This window comes from Lolium rigidum, chromosome 1 (genome assembly GCF_022539505.1).
Source record: "Lolium rigidum isolate FL_2022 chromosome 1, APGP_CSIRO_Lrig_0.1, whole genome shotgun sequence".
Lineage (NCBI taxonomy): Eukaryota > Viridiplantae > Streptophyta > Magnoliopsida > Poales > Poaceae > Lolium > Lolium rigidum.
The window spans coordinates 213,752,030-213,760,227 of NC_061508.1; the positions used below are offsets into that span (position 1 = coordinate 213,752,030).

At 41.2% G+C, this 8,198-nt stretch overlaps 1 long non-coding RNA gene across 1 annotated transcript; it reads left to right on the top strand.

Moving 5' to 3' along the window:
• Positions 1–493: 493 nt before the first annotated feature.
• On the top strand, positions 494–4,636 carry LOC124689642. Its single transcript, XR_006998737.1, has 3 exons — positions 494–717; positions 848–3,207; positions 3,966–4,636. It is a non-coding gene; the product is annotated as an uncharacterized LOC124689642 (long non-coding RNA).
• Positions 4,637–8,198: the final 3,562 nt, after the last annotated feature.

Genomic DNA, 8,198 nt, shown 5'->3' on the forward strand with positions numbered 1-8,198 from the left:
GCATTTTTTTTTTCACTTCCTTTGACGGGTGGCTGTACCATTTTTACGCACGGTCAAAGCGGTGAGCCGCTTAACCATCGGTTCTCGATTCCCCACCCCACCCCTCCCATCTCTTCTCTCTGTCCGGGCATGCTCCTCTCGGCCTCTTCCAAATAGCCATATCCAGAGCCGCCGCCGTCGGCTCAGTCATCGGGGCAGCTAACGCTGACCTAGCCACCGCAGATCGGGAGGGAGTTGGGTGGCGGCGCCGTCGTCGGTATGGACGCGCAGCTTTCCTGCTCTTTTCTCCAGGCTGTGGCTATCTTGCTCCTCTCCGTTGAGTACGACGTCGCCTTTGTCGGTGAGCTACATCTTCCTACTCTCTCGCCTCCATGTTCTTTCCCCTTCTCCTTCTATTCCTCACCATCGGCCAGTGAACGGCCAGGGAGGGCGTCGCGGCGGATGTGTGCGCGGCCCCCCACGGCGGCTGGCGCTGAACGGGTGAGCCGGGCGTTCTCGCCGCTGGAGGCGTTCGTGATCCAACGGCCGACAGCTTTGGGGGATCGATAAGGTGGAGATGGAGTCCTCACACCAGAGGAGGAGGGGCTGCTGAGAGGAAATCGCCTCCACAATCCCCGTCAGGCTCCACCGATCCACCTACCTCGAACCGCGCCCGCCTTGAATGCCTCATCCAAGCTCACCTTCAGTGATGAGCCCAGCACCGGTGCCGCTTCACCGGTACGATCTCTTTTTCTGGCCATGTTTGAATTTCCAGTTTCCCCTGGATTTGTGGGGATTATCTCTCAGGATTAATTTGTTGTTGTGATTATGGTTTGATTCGTTGGGTTAACTGAGTTTTAGTGCTTAGGTTTTTGGCCTGCAGGGCCTCGCCCATGCCGACGCACACGCCCGGCATCCCACGCCCCTCACCGTCACAGCTCTTTCCATCTGTAGCGAGGCGAATCTGCTCTTTCCAAAGAACCTGCAATTTCGAGTTCTGTACCATCTTGTGAAGGCCCCTGTCTACACCTACATGCACTGCAATCTGAAGCGACGCGGTCCTTCTCTTTCCAAGGGGCTTTTCTTCTCTCGGGAAAAAACAAAGGGTAATTAGAGGCATCAGTCAGCAGTCTCAATAGATGCTGAAATTAAAGATTTAATAGATTCTAAAAGATTCCATGAGAATCACCAACACATCACTACATAGATCACAACAACCCTTGGCTTGAGCTTCTTCTCCAAATGCAATTTGCAGGTAAAGTTTCCCGTGCCTCAAATCCCAATCTTCAGATAAAATTTGCCCTGCAGTACACAAAAATAAAATGCAACTTCAGAGAGAGAGATAGAGATAGAGAGAGGACCCGACTTATATGCAAGCGGATGCAGTGGATATATCAGCAAGTAGAAAGGAGAGGATGTGAAAAAAGGGCATGCTCGCTGTTAAGTCTGAGAATTTGAACCACATACATGGATCGGAGAAAAAGCAAGTAAATTGCTCAGGTTTTCATATGGGGAAAATTAAAGAAATAACTAGAGTAGTAGAAACTTTTGGTGCAGGTTTATAATTTCTTAATGCTAATAATGTTTAAAGTAGGTTTATCGAATTTCCCTTTCAAATATGTGGAAATGAATAAGAGCTGATCCGGGGGTGGCCATTCCTTTTTAGGCTCATTTCAGTTGCTGACTGCTGCAGGAATCTGCAAGGTCTTCAACAGAGTAGAGGGAATCCACCACCAGGGTGAATGGTGGTCCTCTCTCTCTAGCTCTCTCCAAATGCCTCTTCTACCTTTTTTTTAGCGAAGATCCAGATTCCCTCTTCTATTTCCATGTCTTGACAAGTTTGAATTTCTCCAATAAGAACAAGAACATAATAGGTTTTTATAACGTATTTTGAGTGGTTGTGCTCTTGCTGATGTTTGTTTTTTAATCAAATGCTTGCAAATTAGTTGGGAATTTCCTTGGACCATTACTTTCTATATACCTACAAGTTTGTGTTTGACTAGCATTTTCGGAAAATATTGTGGACAGGCAAAGTAAGGTAAACGGCCGCACATCAAAGACCAAACTGTAATTATAAAGAGTGTTTCGTCCAATAAGACTGAAAAGAGGAGGAATTTTCCTATGTACTTTTAGTTTTGTACAACACCATAGATGGAGTAATGATTAACAAAACTTTCTTAACTTAATCATCTCCCCCTGTATTTGACAACGAATGGTTGTGCTCAAAGTCCATGTGCTAGCAACATATATGGCTGCGATTTTTCAGAAGATATATGACTTTCGAGAAACATACAATTTTATGTCGTAATGCAGTTTCTGACATGGTCACATCCCACTTTGGTATTATAAGTGTGCATAAGGTTCCGATGTTGTGCATAGATTTTTTTATTATAGTACTATGTGATTTAGAGTTTTCTCTTTCAACCACAATAAGAAGGTACAAATGAGGCAACTAAATGGGTCAAATGGGTGTGGTTCTGCACAATAGATATCACTCTATCTCTCTCTCTCTCTCTCTCTCTCTCTCCTTTTACCTTTTGTTTTTGCTTTCATATGATTTTTTTGCCAAGTACTTATCCTTGAGTTTATTCAGTTCCGTTGATTGAGAGATGTCTCCTCGACCTTGGTGATATCATTATCTTCAAATTGTTTATCTCTACATGTAGGTGTTGGAGCTCATGCGGCAATATATTAAGGATGAAATGAGGCCATGCAGAGTCATTTTTCTGTCATGTATCATTGTGGTTCTTGTTTTCTATATGTAACTGTGAAAGGTATTTCCTTCTCTTGATTGGTACAGTTAAGTGGTTTATATGAAATATATAGCTGAATGATATTTAGTCAGTGTCTTCTGTACAAAAACATAGTAAACAACATCAGGCACTGAATCTTATGTCCTCTGTTTTCTAGCATGTCAGCTCTTTTATCGGACCAATTAGTGTGAACTTAACTAACGGGAAAGTCGCAGATCTGCAGGGACCATTCGAGGGTGTTTGCCATTTCTTTTATTCATTTTCTCACTTAGTTCTTCATTGCTCTCATAGAACTTGATTTAAAGTTTTTGGCTTGAAGCCGGTTCCACAACTTGATTCAAAGGCCGTCAAAGGTCTCAAAGGCTGCGCATGATGTTGATTCTGGAAATTGCTAAGCTCACAAAACAATCCATGGAGCCTCGGCAGGGAAAACATACAGTACATGCTACATATAATTTCACCTTCTTGGGCATAGGTACTTCTGCATATCTGATAGACTATGGACATAATCCGTGTTTACGTTCTTAAACTACTGTAAATGCCAAATTTAGGCAGAAAATTGGCCATGGTAAATACCAATATATTTCTGGATAAGTATAAAACATCATGTGTTTTCTTATGTTTATGTGTTCTGCCCAATTTGATACCTCGAATGTAAGTCATGGGTATATTCTACATTTTGCATCATAATGATGATATATGTAAGTGCTTTCTTTGTGCTCTCACGGTTTTTGAGTCGTGACTCAAAAATGAGTCGCCAAACCCTGCGACTCATGTATAGTCGAGCAAAAAACATGTATAGTCACCATAAGTCCTTGTATAGTCGCGAGTTGCCGCCGTTTTTGGAAAATGGCTCGGCGACTATACAGCGACTCAAAAACCATGGCTCTCACTATCATGATTCAGTAACTATCACTTTAGGGATGTAGACAGAAGCATAGCATTTTAGTCAATACACAAAAAAGTTTTCCACTTTAGTCGAAATGATTTAGTAACAATGACTCACTACCTATTTCCGGAATGTTCTGATAAACTAAAATCTCATTAATTTCTTTATATATAACATCACCGGAACAATCAAGTATATAGTAAAAAAGGAAAACATACATGCAAGTATCTGTTTAATTTTCTTGCATGAACACAGTGAAATTTTGACAAGCTACTCCCCTGAATTTCTTTTATTTGTCCTTGCTTACCTACCAAATAATTATCTAGCTTTGATTCACATTGCAGGGAAACACAATGGAAGAGTATACCAAGAAACCACGTCTCAATTGAGAGAACAATTAAAACAATGATGAATCTGTACATTTGAAATTTCATGGTACTGGAGGGCCCTGCCATTTTGCGCTTGATTGTTCTTCTGCTTGTGTGGGCACTTCTGGCTGGATTGCTAAATCATTACAACAAGTTGCTTAACATGGTGGCATTCTTCCTTGGTAATATTGCGACCGTAAATCTGATACCTACTATCCATACATGATCATGTACAAACTATTATCTGTTTTTCTTAAGTGATTGATTGGTTGTGGAGAATTAGAACTGTTAAAAGAGGATGCCTGACTACAACTCAGTTAGATGGGAGTCTCTCAAATTTTTCATTTTGAGTTATATGATCTGCCCGCAATTTAAACTCAGTACCCCTAATTGAGCATGTACCAAGTTCTTTTGCTTTGGTCAAGACGAGTGACAATGATTCAGATCTGGTCTATGCATTACTACAAGTTAAGATGGTACGGCAACATCTCCACTCGAGTCTTGCCTGATCGCAATACTATCTATAAGAGCGCATACATTGTTGATGTATCATATTTTCTTCAAGTGATGTTGTAATGGAGTTCTGTGTATTCTACGACGGCTCAATTTGTGCTATGCCTATAATCATTCATTTTCATTCTATTTTCCTTCTAATGTTTCTTATATTTCTTTGATTTCTACTTTTTGTATGCCTCTAATCTGTTTGATCACTCTGACTGTGTTGTTATATATTTAGTAATCAGTTCTGCACCCTGGAAACAGAGATTTAATGACTGTTTCTATTTGTCTCATGTTCATTTTATCTATTTAACTTATTAAGTTCAGGATTAGTCTAAACATGTGTTACAAATATAAGTATTGTGTCCATGGTTTTCGCCAAATCTCCCATCTGGCGTGGCGTGCCGCCGCGCCGATCTTTGCTAGTATATTCTATTAACTTGCAAGATCTTGGAGCGAAAGAGCTTGTATTAGTCTGCAAAAATAATACAGATAAACCTGTCATTAACAAGAAATGAAGGTTTATCGTCCAAAGAGGATGCCATGTGGGACCCATGAGCCAGCAGCGTCCTCAACATTTCAAATGCGGTAGGATATCAAAAAAAAAAAGCAAGTATCCCGAAAATAGGGGTCAAAAATAAATCATAGAAATGAAACATTTATAGTTCAGAGAGTCTGACATGTGGGACAGATCTGCCAGCAGCATCCTCATCATTTCAAAGTCGGCAGAGGATCAAAAGAAAAAAAGGCAAATAGCCAGAAATTAGGGGTCAAAAGTAAATCCAACAAAGGAAACTTTTATTCTTCATAGAAGATGACATGTGGGACCGACCTGCCAGCATCGTCCTCATCGTTTCAAAGGCCGCAGGGGATCAAAAGAAAAAAGGCAAATATCCAGAAATTAGGGGTAAAAAATAAATCCAACAAAGGAAAGGTTTATTGTTCATAGAGGCTGACATGTGGGACCCATGAGCCAGCAGCCTCCTCAATTTCAAAGGCGGCATAGGATCGAAAGAAAAAGGCAAGTGACCAAAAATCAGGGGGTAAAAAAATCCAAGAAAAGAAACTTTATTGTACATAGAGGATGAAATGCGGGTCCCATGAGGCAGCTACTTACTCAACGTTTCAGAGGCGGCATGAGATCGAAAGAAAAAGGAAAGTGACCAAATATCAGGAGCAAAAAATAATCCAAGAAAAGAAACTTTTATTGTACATAGAGGATGACATATGGGTCCCATTTTGCAGCAGCGGTCTCAACGTTTCAAAGGCGACATGAGATCGAAAGAAAAATACAAGTGCCAAAACATCAGTAGCAAAAAATAAACGAAGAAAAGAAACTTTATTGTACATAGAGTATGACATGCGGGTCCCATTTTTCAGCAGTGGTCTTAACGTTTCCAAGGGGCACGGGATCGAAAGAAAAAGGAAGTGACCAAATATCAGGAGCCAAAAATAATCCAAGAAAAGAAACTTTATTGTACATAGAGGATGACATGCGGGTCCCATTTTGCAGCAGCGGTCTCAACGTTTCCAAGGCGGCACGGGATCAAAAGAAAAAGGAAGTAGCCAGAAATCAGGGGTAAAAATAATTCCAAGAAAGGAAACTTTTATTCTACATAGAGGATGACTTGCGGGACCCACGAGCCAGCAGCTTCCTCAACGTTTCAGAAGCGGCATGATACCGAAAAAAAGGCAAGTGACAAATATCAGGTCCCAAAAATAATCCAAGAAAAAACCTTTATTGTACATAGAGGATGACATGCGGGTCCCATTTTGCAGCAGCGTTCTCAACGTTTCAAAGTTGGCATGAGATCGAAAGAAAAAGGCAAGTGACAAATATCGGGAGCCAAAAATAATCCACGAAAGAAACTTTTATTGTGCATAGAGGATGACATGCGGGTCCCATCATGCAGCAGCGGTCTCGACGTTGCCAAGGCGGCACAGGACCAAAAGAAAAAGGAAGTAGTCAGAAATTAGGGGGTCAAAAATAAACTCCAAAAAAAGAAAGTTGATTGTACATAGAGGATGACATGCGGGTCCCATGAGTCAGCAGCTTACTCAACGTTTCCAAGGCAGCAGGGGATCAAAAGAAAATCAGAGGGTGAAAAAAATCCAAGAAAAGAAAGTTTTATAGTACATAGAGGATGACATGCGGGTCCCATGAGCCAGCAGGTTCCTCAACGTTTCAAAGGTGGCATGAGATCGAAAGAAAAAGGCAAGTGACCAAATATCAGGAGCCAAAAATAATAATCCAAGAAAAGTAATTTTTATTGTACATAGAGGATGACATGTGGGTCCCATTTTGCCGCAGCGGTCTCAGCGTTTCGAAGTCGGCATAAGATGGAAAGAAAAAGGCAAGTGACAAATATCAGGAGCCAAAAATAATCCAAGAAAAGAAATTATTGTACATAGAGGATGACATGCGGGTCCCATTTAGCAGCAGAGTTCTCAACGTTTCCAATGCGGCACAGGACCAAAAAAAAAGGAAGTAGCCAGAAATCGGGGGTCAAAAAAATCCAAGAAAAGAAAGGTTTCATTTGGGCTGCATCTGGCCGTCTGGGCCTTCGAACTATCCTGCTGACGCCTTTGGACTCGTACAATTTCAGCCCACTCCGAAACAGGAAAGTCCTGTGTTTCGCAAAAACAAAAAACAAGGAGATTCAACATATAAGTTTGTTTATTTAAAAATAAAGATTTATTTTTTCCGTTTGCAATAGCTCAGAGCGAAATACACTGTTTATTGTCTGCAAAATAATCAAGATATCACATGTTTTTGTACGGGGAGGCTGACATCGGGGACCCATGAGCCAGCAGCGTCGTCAACGTTTTAAAGACGGCAGAGGATCGAAAGAAAAAATAAACCAAAAATCAGTTGGTAAAAAAAATAAAAATAAACATTTATCGTTCACATGCGGGACCCATGAGGCAGCAGCATCCTCAACGATTCCAAGGCGGCAGGGGATCAAAAGAAAAAAGGAAATATCCAGAAATTAATTAGGGGTTCAAAATAAATCCATCAAAGGAAAGTTTTATTGTTCATAGAGGATGACATGTGGGACCAACCTGCCAACAGCGTTCTCATCGTTTCAAAGGGGGCAGGAGATCAAAAGAAAAAGGCAAGTAGCCAGAAATTAGGGGTAAAAAATAACTCCAAGAAAGGAAACTTTTATTGTTCGTAGAGGATGATAGGTGGGACCCATGCGCCAGCAGCTTACTTAAAGTTTCAAAGGCGGCATGAGATCGAAAGAAAAAGGCAAGTGACAAAATATCAGGAGCCAAAGATAATCCAAGAAAAGAAACTTTATTTACATAGAGGATGACATGCGGGTCCCATTTTGCAGCAGCGGTCCCAACGTTTCACATGCGGCTTGAGATCAAAAGAAAAAGAAAGTAGCCAGAAATTAGGGGGTCAAAAAAAATCCAAGAAAATAAAGTTGATGGACATAGAGGATGACATGCGGGTCCCATGAGCTAGCAGGTTCCTCAACGTTTCAAACGTGGCATGAGATCGAAAGAAAAAGGCAAGTGACCAAATATGAGGAGCCAAAAATAATTCAAGAAAAGAAAGTTTTATAGTACATAGAGGATGACATGCGGGTCCCATGATCCTGCAGGTTCCTCAACGTTTCAAACGTGGCATGAGATCGAAAGAAAAAGGCAAGTGACCAAAAATCAGGAGCCAAAAATAATTCAAGAAAAGAAACTTGATTG